This window comes from Platalea leucorodia (genome assembly GCF_965183815.1).
Source record: "Platalea leucorodia genome assembly, chromosome: 2".
Classification (NCBI taxonomy): Eukaryota; Metazoa; Chordata; class Aves; order Pelecaniformes; family Threskiornithidae; genus Platalea; species Platalea leucorodia.
The window spans coordinates 53,437,579-53,456,039 of NC_138824.1; positions in this window are offsets into that span (position 1 = coordinate 53,437,579).

An 18,461-nucleotide genomic window follows, 5' to 3' on the forward strand; every position below is an offset into this window, starting at 1 on the left:
AGCTGACCCAGACTGGCCAAAGGGCTATTCCATACCATATGATGTCATGCTCAGTATATAAACTGAGGAGAGCTGGCCGGGGGGGAAAATGATCGCTGCTCGGGAACGGGCTGGGCATCGTCGGTGGGTGGTGAGCAATTGTGTCGTGTATCACTTGCTTTGTATATTATTATTGTATTATATTATTATTATTACTACTACTATTCTATTTCATTTTACTTCAATTATTAAACTGTTCTTATCTCAACTCACGAGTTTTTCTGACTTTCACCCTACCAGTTTTCTCCCCTACCCCACGGCGGCGGGAGCGGGGGGGCGGAGTGAGCGAGCGGCTGTGTGGTGCATAGTTGCTGGCTGGGGTTAAACCACGACACCATCCCTGGAGGTATTTAAAAGACTTGTACATGTGGCACTTATGGATATGGTTTAGTGATAGACTTGGAAGTGTTATGTTTGAGGTTGGACTTGATGATCTTAAGGGTCTTTTCCAACCTAAACAATTCTATGATTTTTTGATTCTATGAAAAAAAAAAAAAAGCTTTTTGCCTCATTTTGCTCTCAAATCAGGAGGAAAAAAGCCCTATATAAAATAATCTATATATTTGTAATGTATATAGGTCCATGTAACTGAATATATAGAGATGCCTCTCAAGAAAACCAAAACGGCTTTTAAGGATTTTGGTTTCCTTGTCTTTTTTCCTCTTTTTTTATCTCTGCTTGCACTCTCTAAAGTCTGAGTGTTGTCTAGCTGAATCACATGCTCAAACAGCATGGTGTGTAGTAATGGTGGTGTGAGGGTAAGGTTAACTTCATAATTTCTAAGAAGGTTTTGTGCTAAACCTTAAGTGAAAAATACAAAAAAACATTCTTGAGTAGGACATGATGGAGACGCACAAAAATGTTTTTCATTCACAAGTCTTCTGCTTCTCCTCTTGCACCTTAGATTTGAGTAATATGAATAAATATGAATAAAAACATTTGGCCTTCCAAAATCTGTACCTTATATACACCTAAGAATGATCACAAACAGAAGATAGATGACATTTCTCCTATCTTAACCATTTACTTTTAATACTGAACAACCTTATTTAGAGCCTAGACCAGAAAGATTTTTTACAGAGAAAAAGGTGGATTTGTGAGATTTGAGGATTTGTTTCTTTCTTTTTTCTCTCTCTTTTTTTTTTTTTTTTTTTTTTTTTTTTTTTTTTTGTCTTTTAAAGCCATGTATTATATGCATATACACATCTACTAATAGTTGGTGAGCTGGAAACAGTTTAAGCTTTGGAGAAAAAGAAAAGGTGGGTTTTTTTAAGACTTCCGTGTTGTGTAGTTCCCTGTCAGAACTATAAGGAGAGAAAGCTAGTAAATAGGATGCATTTCACTTTCTTGTTACAGATAAGGACTGAAAAACTGGCACTGGAAAGAGAAAACACTAAGTTCAGTCCCGCTGTATTATAATTCTTGTCTTTATGCTGAAGAAAGAAAGAAAGAAAGAAAGAAAGAAAGAAAGAAAGAAAGAAAGAAAGAAAGAAAGAAAGAAAGAAAGAAAGAAAGAAAGAAAGAAAGAAAGAAAGAAAGAAAGAAAGAAAGAAAGAAAGAAAGAAAGAAAGAAAAAGAAAGAGAAAGAAAGAAGAGAACAAAGCTTCAGCCTTTGTACAGCATTAAACACTAATTAGAAACACAGGAGAACTGTTAGAAAATTGGATTGGTTATTAACTGGCACTTTATAAAATAAATAAATAAACACACATACACAAGCAAACATATGGGACCTGCAGAAAATCTGGGCATTGTACCAAGTTTGTGTAAATAATATTTTATTACCTAGAAAGGATAAGACATATTTATTAGGCAAGGAAGAGAAAGAAAGAAAGAGGTGAAAGATAGATGTCTAACTACTTTATTTAGAAATCGCTCACACATGTAAAAGACTGGACAATAGAGGAATTTATTCTGTAGTGAGAGTTTCAAAACCAAGCAAAATTAGAATATCACTGGACCGTTATGCTTCTTTTAATTAAGTAGGAGATGGAAATGCTGCCGTGCCAACTTCATTATCTTATTCATTTATAGCATTAGAGTCCCAGAAAATGTTATTATAATCATGTCATGAAAAATAGGTATACTTTCTAAGGGACCAAGAAAGAAGACACTGATTCAGCTCCATATCTATACATCCGAATGTGAGTTTTTACAGTTCAGACATGAGCAAGGTGCTGAAGTTCCCTTTCACTATCAATGTTGCTCTAATTGGCACAGTAAGTGGAGTCCGGAGACCTATTCAGTTGACTACATGTCAATTTTAGACTAAAATGAAGCACTTTTAAGATTGTTTCACATTCCAGCCTTTGAGAGTTGAATGCCATGTTGCAAAGAGTTAATAAAAATCTCCTCAATTCAAAGAATCAAAAATAAAAGGCAAAGATATGATGAAGAACCTAAATCATAATACATCTATACCCTTCAGAACACTATACCCTTCAGAACACTATACCCTTCAGAACAATAGAAAACATGACTGTATATCCCAACAACCATTTGCTGACTTAGAAGAACTAGCCAATAAAGTTTCCTCTACACAACATGGTATGCCTTTAACATTTGTTTTAGAACATGCTTTGCCCTGTAGAAATATCAGTAAATTGGGATAGCTGTATAGATGTATGCCGGAAAACATGAATAAAAAAGTTATATATATGAAGTATCTCTCTTTGGGATGGGGTTTTAAGAGTGGAATAGGAAATAGCTGAATGACTTGAAAACCTCACTGCAATATTTAAAAAAGGAAATCTGAGAAATCATTCTGAGGATATAGAAACATAAAAATCATACCACTAAATAAATATGAATTTGATCTTGTAACGTGACAGCTCCTTCATGGTTTATGAATTATTTGTTATTATCATTCCTTATGGTAAGTCTCCTTTTGTTCTCTGAACACTTTGTTGCTTTACTTCATATTTATCAAGGACAACCATGGCCATGGAGATGCACAGTGGCTATTTAGTAACTGTTATTTTTCTTGCAAACTTACACATCAATAACTTGTTCCTTGGCTTACACCCAAATAAAAGGAGAGCTAAGAATTACTCAAAAGAGAACACAGTAGATTTTCTCAGTGTTAAATAAAGTTAGGAAGTGTGGTAAGGAATGTTTTGTGTACCACAAACTCTTTTAATAGCATAAAAAAGAGCATAAAAAGTAGTCATAGAAAATATAAATAAAAAAATATAAATAAGGTTAAAGTAAATAAATCCATTTAAAGTAGCAATCAGGCACGTGGGAATAAAGTTTAGAGGTTCAAAGATGAGCTACAACTTGGCTACAACTTGTGAGGAACATAAAAGCAACAGAAAAAAATGTAAGTAAGAAGAAGATAAAAGAAACTACAGGTACCTTAATTAACTGAGAAGTATAAAAGTGTAGGTAATACAGGAAAGATCATTGAATTGGCTGTTATGTTCTGATCTCTAAAACATAATAGTTGAGTTGTGACTGAACAGTATGACAGTAGCATAGACCTGAATAAGGCAGGAATAAATTAGAAAATAACTACATAAATTGGATTGTAAGATGCCTTGGTGAAATTCCAGTATGTAAAGACCTAACTAAAATAATCTTTGAACCACCAATGGTGACTGTTCAGCTCTTGCTGAAGTTACAGGTTTAGAAGAAGAAGCATTGGACCTATATGTACAAATGAGAAAAAGAGGACTTTGGAATTAATTAATAATAAGTTACTTCAGCTTCAACACCGCAGAAGATAAGAAAAAGCCTGTGAATATTCAGTTAGATATCTAAACTTACTAAAAATATACAGATAGATAGGATAAAAATAGAGTTGTCAGGAGTCATCAAGTAGGGATTTGTCAAGAATTGACTGTGTCAAACTAATTTAATTTAGTCCTTTCATAGAAAACCTGGCAGAGCTTATAAAAGAAATACTAGAACTGATTCACTTTGACTGTAGTGGAAATGTTCCAAATGACATTTTCATAAAAACACCTGATGAAGTAGATGAAATAACCAAAAGGTGGGTGTATAATCAACTGAACAGCTTTACTTGGAGTGTAGTTATGCTATCAGACTGCATTTCTAGTGGGGATTCACTGGGACCTATGCTGGAACTTGTTCTGTTCAGTATTTTCAGCTGTAGTTTGGATAGAATGAGAGAGCGCACTTAAAAATTTCCAAATGACATGAAGCAGTAAGGAGTGCAAGCACTCCAGAGTGTAGTCTTAGAATTCAAAATTATCTTAGTAATATGGAGAAATGGTCTGAAATCAATAAGGTGAAATCTAAAAAGGACAAGAATAGAATAGAATAGAATAGAATAGAATAGAATAGAATAGAATAGAATAGAATAGAATAGAATAGAATAGAATAGAATAGAACAGAACAGAACGGAATGGAACGGAACGGAACGGAACGGAACGGAACAGAACTACTTCAGTTGGAAGGGACCTGCAATGATCATGTAGTCCAACTGCCTGGCCACTTCAGGACTGATCAAAAGTTAAAGCATGTTATTAAAGGCATTGTCCAAATGCCTCTTAAACACCGACAGGCCCGGGGCATTGACCACGTCTCTAGGAAGCTTGTTCCGATATTTGACCACCCGCTCAGCAAAGAAATGTTTCCTAATGTCTAGTCTGAACCTCCTCTGATGCAGCTTTCAACCATTGCCATGCATCCTGTCACTGCATACTAGGGAGAAGAGATCAGCACTTCCCTCTCCACTTCCCCTCCTCAGGAAGCTGTAGAGAGCAATGAGGTTGCCCCTCAGCCTCCTCTTCTCCAAACTAGACAAACCCAAAGCCACTCCTCATAGGACATTCCTTCCAGCCCTTTCACCAGCTTTCTTGCCCTTCTCTGCACACATTCAAGTACCTTAACACCCTCCTTAAATTGTGGGGTCCAGAACTGCACACTGTACTCAAGGTAAGGCCACACTCATGCTGAATACAGCAGGACAATCACCTCTCTTGATCAGCTGGTTATATTGTGTTTGATGCCCCCCAGAATGTGGTTTGCAACATATGTTCCTATTATTCAGTTGATGGGCTGACATTTTTTACATTAGGAGACAAAAAGTCATAACCTTTTGAGAATTATTGTAATCCAAACTTCATAGATTGTTGAAACTTTATTAGAAAAATTATTAAAAGGTAACTGTAATCAACATGCATTGCAGGATTTTGCAAACTTAATCGATAAGGTTCTCCTAAATTTTCTGCTAATCATTCTAGTGATAGCAAATAAAAATATGAATACATCACCAAAATATGATTAGTGACATTAAAGAAATATAGAAATTGATGTTGTATAATATGGGGAAAGAAAATCTACCTGACTGTCAGTAACACTGCTCAGGATCTGCCTGGTAATTATAGAGTATGCTACTCCATGCTAATTATACAAAGCTTTCCTTACCTTGTCAAATATTTAGAGAATATTTGAATTTCATCAGCATTCCCTAAAATGCATCTGAAATAATAATTATTTTTATTATTATAATTATGTATATAGTTATATATAATATATTATTAATATATAATATATTATAATAATATATAATATAATAATATATATAATATAATGTATTAATTATAAATTATATATAATTATATCTATAATTATTATAATTATAGATATAATTATTATTATTATTATTATATTTTTTTGCAAACTTTGCATGTAGTGAGGTTCATAAGTTGGCAAAACTCAGTTGTATATAGGAGGCTCACCCATATGTTCTGATTGTCCTTTTCACATTAAACTCTAAGAATCTATAATGTCTATAAATTACAGGCTGCAACTACAGTAACTTTAATTCAAATGAGCTGTCGCAGTCAGAACAAATGGAATATGCAAATGTGTCAAAAATACTTGCACAAACTTTGCAAGACAAGATCTTATTACTTGGACATTCATACGTTCATTTCTAGAAAAATACTTTTTTATATTAGTAGAGTTTTTTTCAGGAATTTGATCCTGTGGTCTTTACTGACAAGAATGAAACTTTTGTGCATAAAATGTTCAGTATCATTGACTTTTCATTGTCTCAGGATATAGAGCTTAGTACAGTAAGCATTCAGAAATGTAGGTTTTGTGTTTGATAAAGTTCCGAGTCCTGATACTTCCTAAACCTCCTAGCATGATCATATTCTTGAAATTCTTTGATTTCAATTCCCATATTTAGTTTTAGAAAAATACAGCCTTTTAGTGTGAGTTATGTTCACATCTTTTTAAGCATCCTATTCTACCAAACTCGCTGCACACCAGATTCTCCAGCAATATGACTAAATCTTACAAGATACTTTCCTGATTTACCTGTCTGTCCACATGGTTCCATTTTAGTTATCCACATATGATCAGGAGCCCAGTGTTTCAGAATAATTTGTATTTGCTTCTTGCTCAGTTTTGCGTGAGGGATGCATGTGTATAGCTAGGGAAAAAAAAAAAAAAAAAAAAAGGAAAAAAATAAGCAAGAAACTAGGAGGATAACAAACTCAGCTGGAGTGGGGCAGAAGAAGGGAGGGGGTGAGATAGTCCAGTTATGTCACCAGAGTATTTTTGTCTTACATTAGACCAACAATATGTTATGGAAAATACACATGCCAGCCACCATAACAGGGTTTGGCTCTAGGTTTCTGCTGAATCAATAAGCTGAAAGATAGATTCCTCTATAAAAGTACTTTTTATTTATTGATAACACTACAACTCAAGCTGGGTGCCTCCAAAGAGGAACCCTGAACAAAGAAATGCCTGGGCAATTATACTCTTACAATCTAAATTCCCCAGCCCTCACGCAAGAGTTCGGACCAACAGTATTAGGGTTTGGGGTCCTCCCTCTTCATTGAGTCCTTTCATTGTCTCTAGCTGGACCATTTCTTTTCTTATCACTAAGGTTGAAGCTTCTGCTGACGATTGTAGCTTCCTTATCTTCCGGCTTGAACCAGCTCTGAGGCCTTCTTTTACTTAACTAGGTAAGAGTTCAAAATATCTAGGTGAAAGTTCATAGCTTGCAGGTTAAGGCTTCAGCAAATTTAGCTACTAATGCTAAGTCAGTTGTGCTAAGCAAGTTCTATGTAAGTAGTATACCAAATAGCACCACAGCTAGATAAAAGAAGCAGGGACCAAACTTCAGACAGTTTGTTTTCCTAGATAAGCACAACATTTAGGTTATCATTAGAATTTCCATGATTGTCTTCTCCAGCTCCTATGAAATGTAGTCTTACATACACAGTATTAAAATTTAAAGGTGAACAATGGAGAGTGAACCTAGACAGAAGGTCCTTTCATGAAACAAGTTCTAATCTGAAAAGGACTATGAAATTGCAACTCCCACTTCCTGAAAAAATAGTCTGAAAAGATATAATTACTATGCATCTAAATAGTTCTATTGAAAGGTTATTAAAAAAGATGAACGCTAACACCATTACCACAATGGCTAAACTAAGAAGAGGACTAGATTCTGTGTGGGTTCATCTATTGTGTTCTATTGGTCATCTCTAAGCATTTTGTTCAAGGAATGAGAACATTAAGGCAACTCATTTCCTTCCTCCAATGGGGAAGATTTATATATAGAGAGAGAGTTTTACATCAGTTTCTTTTAGTTTAAATCAGAACATAGTTTCTGAAGCAAATCCCCAACATTTGCTCATTTGCTGTACTACTATGCTTTGATTTGCACTGCAAACTGATCTTGGAGGCTGCAAACTGCATTTCTTTCAGTTGAAAATAAACTAGGACTAAACTGAATTGGCTCCAATCATTGTTTTATTAGGATCAAACTAGTCTCAGATAAAACTCTGAAAAGCTTATACTCTACCAATCCACTCCTATCACACTGCACTATTTTCCAATGTAAACAGAGCCTTAATCATACTTGATATTTTAACAATCCCCTGCCCACCTTAAGGATACTTGAACTGACCTGAAGCAGGCTATTCAGAAAACAGTATTTCCATATGAAACATGCTACAGGAAAGATCAATCTGCTTTAGACTGGGACATTTTCAGATACTGCAATCCTAGGGGCCACAAAAGTACCTAACACGTATATTTAAATGCTTTCACGCTTAAAAATGAGAATAGACATGCTTAAGATTCTTGTTGAATTGGGGACCCTACAGCCCAGTACCTCCATTAAATAGCAGTTAAGTTCAATGGAAAAAAAATCCACCCACATTCTTTAATATTGCAGATTCCAAACCATTTAAATGAATATTAGAAGTTTCTGGTACCTTTTACCTAGGCAAGCTGAATACATTCTGGATGTGTCAGTCCATCACAACAGGTGTGAGATTCCCTGCAGCCACAAAGCAGCCACAGGTTCAATGGCATTTATTAGAATGCCATTTAGGGTTAGAAATACATAGAGGTCAATTTGATAAGCTTTGAAGTCCAGAGAAGAAATGATATTTCCGGCACTTTTTTTGTAGGTTTTAATAAGATTTAGGAATCTTGTGTCCATATCGCTATAAATACCAATTCAATTTCCTTGCAGTGCTGATAACCTGGTGAAAAGATTGTACTGAAAAGGAGGCCAGAGCCATACATAGGGGGTAGAAAATGAATTATAGTCACAGCAATCATTGTACATGAGTACATGACAAGAATTTTCAAAAATTACCCGTAAATTACCGACTTGAGCAGACAATATAAATGAACATTGGTCATTTTAAGAACTCAACTTAATAAAGTCCTGAGCAACCTAGTCTGATCTCATAGCAGAACTGCTTTGAGCAGAAGGTTGGACTTTGGCTTACTAAAACCTGAAATACAGAAAGGAAATGCAGGAACTAAGGATCCTTCTATTTGAAACAAAATGAAAGAGTGTAACCTTCCATTTACTCCTAACTCATAGTGTTGTGAAATACCATCTCTCTCTGACATTTAATCCTGTATATGGGACTAACTGCACAAAGACATGTCATATGAATATTTTGTACTATTAGCATTACAAAAACTGTTTGATGCACAGCTTTAAGCCAGCTCTTACCTTAATAAAATTTTAGAGTACATTTTTATTTGGTAAACTGATAGTACGTAAAAGCAGAGAAGTAAAGGAATTTTTTTTTGTTTGCTGGCTTTTGGTGTCTATCTCTTGTCTCTTCAAAAGCTATCAAAGTCCAACAAAAATGTAAAAGTGACAGTAAATTATACACTAATATTGCATTACTGGACATACTGTGGGCAGACTCTGTGGTGTAAACACACAGTTACACATTGCCCTCACCTGTTCTGAATACTTACAGGGATATAAACATAATACTTATTTTAAAAGTTTAATAAGAAAGGAGAAATATTTTGTATTGCCAGATAATATTTTTCATTCCTTTCTGAGAAATATGCAGAGGTATTCAGTACGTACAGTCCCCAGGCTGAAATAGTTTCTTATGGTGTGTTTGCTTGAAGGGATACCAAGGGAACTAGGTAGAACAGATAGCAGTGTTCAAGAAAAAGTAACAAAAATGGTCTTCAGAGATCCTTTCTTCAAAAAAATAAAATCTCAAGCTTTCATGAATATGAGATTTTTTTTTTTCAGTTTTTTTATACATGAAAACCTTCTATTAAAAAAAAGACAAGTGCACTACATTAGTAGACACGTTTTCCAGGTTAATAATCTAATTATTCATATTTTTACTGCATAAAATGATACTTCTGTTCCACTCATTAACAGAGGTCCAAGGGGTGAGTTCAAGAACTCAGACACCTTCTTATCCACAGCTCTTCATTGTTATCAAAGTCCTTGGCTGTCTTCAGGAAATCTCCAACTAACTCTCCAGAACAAATCTGCTTTAGAGGTACTTCTTAATGGAATGGGTGCAAGCCAAACAGGGACATTTAGCCTCAGGGTCAGAGTTTGGTCCTAGACCGTCTTTTATTTAACATTATAGATGTAGCTTAGCAAAATATTTTAGTATTCTACAATTCATTATAATTCATGCATTTTTCTTTGGTTTTCTTTGTTTTAGGAAGATTTGACATCATCAGTGTAACATATGAAAAAATGGGCTTCTGTATGAAACTGTTCATATGGTGCAAAATGGGGAAATAATTATTCTCATTAAGACAGACACCTAATAGCAAAAGTGAAGAAAGAAAAAAAGAAAGTCCAATAAGTGTAGAGGCTCAAAGCTTAAAAATAAAAAAAAAAAAAAAGGAAAAAGAAATATATTGGTTCTGACAGAATAAAGAACTAACATAGAAATCTCTATGCTAAAGAAAGACATGGGAGTAAAAATTACAAAATACCAAATTTCTTTCCCAGTTCTACTATGCTTTAGCAGGATGAACTTTCACCGCAGTTTGTCTGCATTAGCACTTCGTGCGTTTTCCTTCCTTGGCTTCTTCATATTGGTCTGAGCAGCAGAAAGATAAACCATACATTTTCAAAGCCTCCAGTTCCCCTCCAAAGTGCTTCCAGCACTAGATGTGCACAGTATACAAGGATCCTAATTATGAGAGCCAACAAGAAGTCCCTAGAGAAGCTGAAAAATAAGAACACGTTAGACTATGTGTAACATATTCCAGCTGCATTCAAATCCATATAAAGGTAGATTCCAGTTTTATGTGAGCCAAGAGATTAGAAGTCTTGCTCAGGAATGTGGAGACATGGCTTTGAACCTGTTATATTGGCAGAGAATATATAATCTATAAGGTTTTAAAGTGCAATTTACCCTTTTGGCAATTATATGAATTATATGAAAAATTCAGAAGAGAGAGACATGAAAGAATTTGACTTTGGCTTCTGCACATGGTTTGAAGGTTAACAGATGAGATAGTAGTGTACTGGTTTGGGCTGGGATAGAGTTAATTTTCTTCATTGTAGCTTGTATGGTGCTATGCTTTGGATTCGTGACCAAAACGGTGTTGATAACAGACCCATGTTTTAGTTATTGCTGAGCAGTGCTTACACAGCGTCAAGGCCTTTTCTGCTTCTCACACCACCCTGCCAGAGAGTAGGCTGGGGGTGCACAAGAAGTTGGGAGGGGATACAGCCAGGACAGCTGACCCCAACTGACCAAAGTGCTATTCCATACGATATGACATCGAGCTCAGCATATAAAGCCGGGGGAAGAAGAAGGAAGGGGGGAGCATTCGGAGTGATGACGTTTGTCTTCCCAAGTAACCGTTACACGTGATGGAGCCCCACTTTCCTGGGGATGGCTGAATACCTGCCTGCCGATGGGAAGTAGTGAATGGATTCCTTGCTTTGCTTTGCTTGCATGTGCGGCTTTTGCTTTACGTATTAAACTGTCTTCATCTCAACCCATGAGTGTTCTCACTTTTATCCTTCTGATTCTCTCCCTTATCCCACAGGAGGGGGAGTAAGCAAGTTGCTCTGTGAGTCTTAGCTGCCTACCAGGGTTAAATCACAAAAACTATTTATATTAGACCACCAGAAAATAATTTGAGTTATCCAAAATTCTTCCCATCTTAGTGAGCAGGAGTTCAGAAAAATATAGCTTCCCACACAGACAAGAATCAGAAATCTAAATAATATCCTCTGGAGGCACAGTGGAGCTGCAGCACTTTTCCACTAAATGCATAGAAAATTTAGGCAGCTTGCATCATTCTTCTGAAGGCAAGTACTTAACTTTTTGGCTTTTGTCAAGATCTGTTTAGAAATCTAGATCCTGTCGAGTGACACTTGTTATAGAAACATAGAGATGCAATAAAGGCTGCCATACTTTGAATAGAATTGTGGGAAGGAAAGACAAGGTGTTAAGAAATGTGGGGTAAGCCAACCAAGTAACTGATATGAATTTGACTTGGAATATAACAGGAAACTACTGAAATGTTTCAAATGGCATGGGGAGGGAGGTGGGCAGAATGACAGTTAAGAGAAATTATTTTAGCAGCAACTTTTTGGACTACAAAGGTCTGGGAGTATGTTTAAAGAAAGAAAAAAGACTTAGAAATATATATGCAGATATTTTGGAATAAAGGCAAGAATATGTATTATAAAATGAAGATATATCTACAATCAGAAAAAAGTACAATGGTGTTTAGACTGCTATTGTGCACAGATCATTCCTTCTCTCACTGACCAATATTGCCTTATTCTTTCTGAGTATTCCCTTGTCTGTTGGAATGCATCTGTTATCTCCTGCACTATATTTAACTCGTAAATGTCATGAGGCAGGGATCATCTATCTATTTTCTGCTTGCATGGCTGTTTTCACTGTCAGATCCTGATGCAAAATTGGGCTTTTTTAGTGTTATAGTAATACTCATACTGATAGATTTGTCAAGAAAAAATCAAGCCAAACAATTTTAAGTTCTTTCTTCAACACAATTTCTGGTTTAGTGGATAAGAGGAAAAAGGAAAGGTAACATACCTGCTTTGGTTGGTTGGTTGGTTGGTTTTTGTTTTTCATGGCCTCCTCAAAGGAAACTTAGAAAATGAGGTCTAAGTGGCACAGCAGTAAGATGACTATACAGCTCACTAAAAACCTGTACCTTAGAGAGTGGTTAACAGTGCTTCAACAAAAATTATGTAACATTTCAGATGGAGTCCAGTACATCTAACAGGTTCAATTAAGTAATTTCATGAATGATTTAGATAATACAACAAAAAGGGTGCATATAAAATCTATTGGTGACTCACAGCTGGAAATGGTTGCAATTTCTGAGGACAAAACTAGAATTTAAATCATCTTAATAGACTGGAGAAATGGCTTGAAATCAATAAGAGGAAATTCAGTAAAGACAAGGTCAAAGTACTGTTTTTAAGCAAGAAAAATCAAAGGCATAACTGGAAAATGGGAAATAACTGTTTGGAGGAAATGCTCAAGGAATATGATGGGTGATAAACTGAATCAAGTCAACAGCGTGATCCTGTTGCACAAAAATCAAATCTCAGTATGTATATTTAAAAGAATATAATATGTAAGACAGAAGATTGTTAAACTTTCAGCTGAAATTTTAGTTTCAGTTTTAAAATAAATTCTAGAAGAGATGATTGTATACACATGTATACTTACCAAATTTAGGTGTAGGAAATTATTGAAAGTGATGTTTTAAAGGGATGATTATTTAATGTCTTAACGCTTTTCTTTTGACTGCTATTATTTATTTTTATGCAAGAATGGACAGGACAAGAAAAAATGTGTGTAATTATCAGGGAGCTGGAAACTAAAGTTAGAAAACCTTCTGAGCATAAGAATTTTTGAGTGTTCCTTCCTTTGAATATCTGTTGCTGCTGTGGTTAAGGGGAGGGTGATGAATACCTGTCAAGACACTTGAAGTATACTTTATCTCTCTCAAAAGTGGAAGAAACCTCAAACACTTAGGACATTTGCAAACTTGTTTGGTTTTGGTTTTTTTTTGTGTATGTGTTTGGGTTTTTTTTTAATAACTGAATGCTTATCTTTGGAATTAAGAACAAAATAAAACAAAAAAGCTTTTGAATATGAATATTTTTGAATTTTGAATATGAAACCCTTGAATATGAACACTTGGTTAAATGATTGCATAAATAATAAATAGATAAATTCTTTAGAAAACTACGAGTTCATATTATAATATTAAATGTGGACACATGGTTCAGGAAGCTCCTGACCTTCAAAAGTGTTGTGATTGGAAGAGTATTCTAAGACACTACACGTATATGTTTGCTCTGTTCACATAGCATCTATTACTGTTCACTCTTAAAGACAGGGCAATGAAACAGATTGACCTTTGGTCTGGCTGGACCTACTGTTTTTATGTTGTAGACATGCCAGGGAAAATGTTAAATAAAACCTTGAAGACATAAAAAATAAACTAACTGCTAGAACAGATTATGTCCATTGCATCCAGCAGCTGATAGTTCAAGTATTCTTTATAAACTGATTTTTTTTCCTCACATACTGATATTTCTGATATTCCCTATTTTCCCTTATGGTTTTCAGAAACCAAAAGCAATGAAAATACATAAAGGTCTCAGTGAAAACATGAATGGATTTCAGAACTGTGTTCTACCATAGGAGAACAGAATCACTGTGTGAAAAACAGCAACTACACCACCAGCAAAATGAAGAGGTTTAACATCCCACAGTGTTAGAATCATAGAATCATAGAATCATTAAGGTTAGAAAGGACCTCTGAGATCATCAAGTCCAACCTGTTAACCTAAATGCCTGGTCCACCTCTAAACCATATCCCTAAGCACCACATCCACATGGTTTTTGAACACTTCCAGAGACTGTGATTGCACCACTTCCCTGGGCAGTCTGTTCCAATGCTTAACCACTCTCTCCATGAAGACATTTTTCTTAATATCTAACCTAAATCTCCCCTGGCACCACTTGAGGCCATTTCCTCTCATCCTGTCACTTTTTACTTGGGAGAAGAGACCAACACTCCCCTCACTACAACCTCCTTCCAGGTAGTTGTAGAGAGCCATAAGGACTCCCCTCAGCCTGCTCTTCTCCAAACTAAACAACCCCAGCTCTCTCAGCCGTTCCTCATAAGACTTATTCTCTAGACCCTTCACCAGCTTTGTTGCCCTACTGTGGACACTCTCCAGCACCTCAATGTGCTTCTTGTAGTGAGGAGCCCAAAACTGAACACAGTACTCAAGGTGTGGCCTCACCAGTGCCGAGTACAGGGGCTCTATCACCTCCTTGGTCCTGCTGGCTACATTATTTCTGATACAAGCCAGGATGCCACCTGAGCACACTGCTGGCTCATGTTCAGGCAGCTGTCGACCAACACCCCCAGGTCCTTTTCTGCCAGGCAGCTCTCCAGCCACTCTCCCCCAAGCCTGCAGTGTTGCAAGGCGTTGTGACCCAAGTGCAGGACCCGGCACTTAGCCTTGCTGAATCTCATACAGTTGGCCTTAGCCCATTGATCCAGCCTGTCCAGATCCCTCTGTAGAGCCTTCATACCTTCAGGCAGACCAACACTTCCACCCAACTTGGTGTCGTCTGCAAACTTACAGAGGGTGCACTCAACCCCCTCATGCAGATCATTGATAAAGATATTGAACAGGACTGGCCCCAATACTGAGCCCTGGGGAACACCACTTGTGACTGGTCGCCAGCTGGATTTGACTCCATTCACCAAATGGTGTTCTACCACCCCTCAAGAAATCAAAAACATATGTTTGGCTACCATAGTGAAAAGTAGACTTCAGATTTCAATACAGTGTGTGTGGCTCTGACTTGTTTGATTAATCATGGGAGTCTGTTTTTAATTTGTTTTTCTATGAAGAAATAAGCATGTTCATATAAGGGGTTTGCTCCTTATTTCTTTGTATTTCAAGGGTGTGTCTATAAAACAAACAAGTAAACCATATCCAGTCTGCACAAACCTTTGATAAGAATATCAAACAAACAAACAAACAAACAAAAAAAAAAACAACCCATATTACCAAGTAAAGCTATTTGAGGAACCAACAAAGAAAGGTGCTTTGTTGGATATGGTGTTTATGAACAAGGAAGAACGGGTCATGGATGTGAAAGTCAGGGGCAGCCTTGGCTGCAGTGACCAAGAGATGGTGGATTTTGGGATACTAAGAGGAGGGAAGAAGGCAAAAAGCAGAAACACAGCCTGGGACTTCAGGAAAGCAGACTTCAACCTCTTCAGAAATCTGCTTGGGATCATATCCCATGGGATTTGTCCCTGGAGAGAAAGCGTGCTCCAGGACAGCTGGATGACATTCAAGGATCATCTCCTCCAAACTTGAGAAAGGTCCATCCTGACAAGTAGGATATCAAGCAAAGGTGGCAGGAGCTCCTAACTGAACTCAGACATAAATAAGAAGTGTACCATAGGTGGAAGCAAGGGCAGGTGAGCCAGGAGGAGTTTAAAGTTACTGTCTGATCTTTCTGAGATAAGATTAAGGATATGCAAAGGTGACCTGTAGCTGAATCCGGTAAGGGACATGAAAGGCAAAACCAAATGATTTTACAAGTACATAAAGAGCAAAAAGAAGACTAGGGAAAATATGGGCCTGATGCTGAATGGGGCCGGGGACCTGGTGAAAAATGACATGGAGAAAGCCGAGGTACTAAATTCCTTCTTTGCATCAGTCTTTACCATTAAAAATGACTTTCAGGAATCCAAGGCCCCTGAGATCAGAGGGAAAGTCTGGAACAAGAAAAACTTACCCTCAGTGGACAAGAACTAGGTGAGGGAGCACTTCAACAAACTTGACACACATAAGTCCATGGGGTCTGATGGATTGCACCCAAAGGTGCTGAGGGAGCTGGCTGCTGTTACTGTGAGCCCACTCCCGATTACCTTGGAATGGTCATGGTGATTGAGAGATATTCAAAATGCAACTGGGCGCAGACCAGGGCAATCTGCTCTAGCTGACCGTACTTGGAACAAGGGGGTTGGACTTGATGATCTCAAGCCATGCCTCCCAACCTAAGTTATTCTGTTACCATCTCCAGGGATGGAGACTCCACAACTTTTCTGGGCAAAGTATTTCAGGGTTTGATCATTCCATGATAAAAGTGTTCTTGTATGTTTAAATGGAATTTCTTGCATGTCAGCTTGTGCCCCTTGCCTCTTGTCCTGGGACAAGTCAGTGGACACTACTGAGTATAGTCTGGCTTCCTCATCTTCATTCCCTCCCATCATCCATTTTTGCACATTGGTAAAATTCACCCTGAGCATTCTCTTCTCCAGGCTGAACAGTCACAGCTCTCTCAGCCTTTCCTCACATGAAAGACTAGAGAATCACAGGATGGTTGAGGCTGGAAGGGACTTTTGCAGGTCATTTGGTCCAATCCCCTCTTCTTAGCTGCCCAGGACCATGTCCAGATGGCTTTTGAATTTCACCAAGGATGGAGATTCCACAGCCTCTCTGGGCAACCTGTTCCAGTGACTGGTTACTCTCACAGTAAAGGGAATCACAAATCTGTTGTTGCCTTATCTCATGTTGCTGAATGCCACTTGTCCTGTGAAGAAGTTGGAGGTTGACCACTGGTGGGTTGCATAACTGCTTAGCATGCCAGAGTCTTGTTTGTTATTGGAATTAACCAGATAAATTACTCCAGCAAGAATGGCCAGGCACCACCACTCATGGAACTATGAGAAAGAGCTCTAAATCTGTCAGTCCTGTCTGTGTCCAAGCTGGGTGAGGTTTCCCATGGTGCTCCAATGCCTTAATCATCTTTGTGGCCTTCTTCTGGATTTTTCCAGTAAATCCATGTCTTTCTTGTACTGGGGCACCCAGAATTGGACACAACACACCAGCTGTGGCCTCACCAGTGTTGAGTAGAGGGGAAGGATCACTTCCCTTGACCTGCTGGCAATGCTTTTTCTAATGCGGCTCAGGATTCTGTCAGCCTTTTTTGCACTGCTGACCCATGCTCAGGTTGCTGTCCAACAGGAATCCCAGGTCTTTCTCAGCAGACCTTCTTTCAAGCCAGTGAGACCCCAGCATGTACCAGTGCCTGGCGTCACTTCTCCCAGGGTGCAGAATTTTGTGTTTCCTCTTGTTGAACTTCAGGAGACTCTTCTCAGCCCAATTCTCCGGACTGTTGAGGTTCCTTTGATGACAGCACAACGGTCTAATGTATCAGCCCCTCCTCCCAGTTCCATATCATCTGCAAAAACTTGCTGAGCATGAACTGTGTCCCAGCATACAGGTCATCAATGCAGATCTGAAGCAGCATTTGTCCTAGCACTGACCACAGACTACAAAATTGATGACTTGCTTCCAGCTGGAATCTATCATTGATCAAAACCCTCTGGGCCCAAGCCATTCAGCTTTTTTTAATTCCACCTCACCATGCACTTCTCTAACCTGCATTTTGCCAGCTTGCCTATGAAGATGTTATGGGAGACAGTGTCAAACGCTTTACTAAGGATAAGCCTTACTACAGTAGAGATAAACAACAATGGACTCATCTATATGTGTTCTATCTATGCTTTACTTTTCATGAAATAACCTTTTGTATTTTTAATTTTGTTGATTTAGACACACAGTATGAAATTCATTCAGAGTTTGGTGTCAGTTTTCTCTTAAAAATTACAAGACCTGATTTTAGGTCTCTGTTCTGAATCAGGTATGAAGAAGATTTAAAATAAATTACTGTCTTAGTGACCTCACCGCCATGGTGTAATACTGTTCTGCATTCAGGTCACTGAATGCCAAGTGGAACAGCATCAAGTGGAAAGACTGAATGTGACTCATGTCAGAAGGTAGGGAATGTGTCATGAAATTCATTCAGTTCAACAAAGCATTTAAGTAAGATATAAGAGTGCTCTAATGACTGAGTAATGTGTTGAACTGGAACAGAGACAGAAGCATCTCTTTTTTGTTTTGCCCCTTATTAAATGTGCCCCCAAACACTTAATTCTTTTGTGGAAGAAAACCAGAAGGTGAATTTGTAAATAGCTGAGGCTGGCCCCAAACTGACTGACTATCTTTTTTTTCAAGAAAGGATAAGAAGAACAGGAAGAATGGGAAGAACAAGGCTGAAAGTGATAGCAATAACAATGCATCA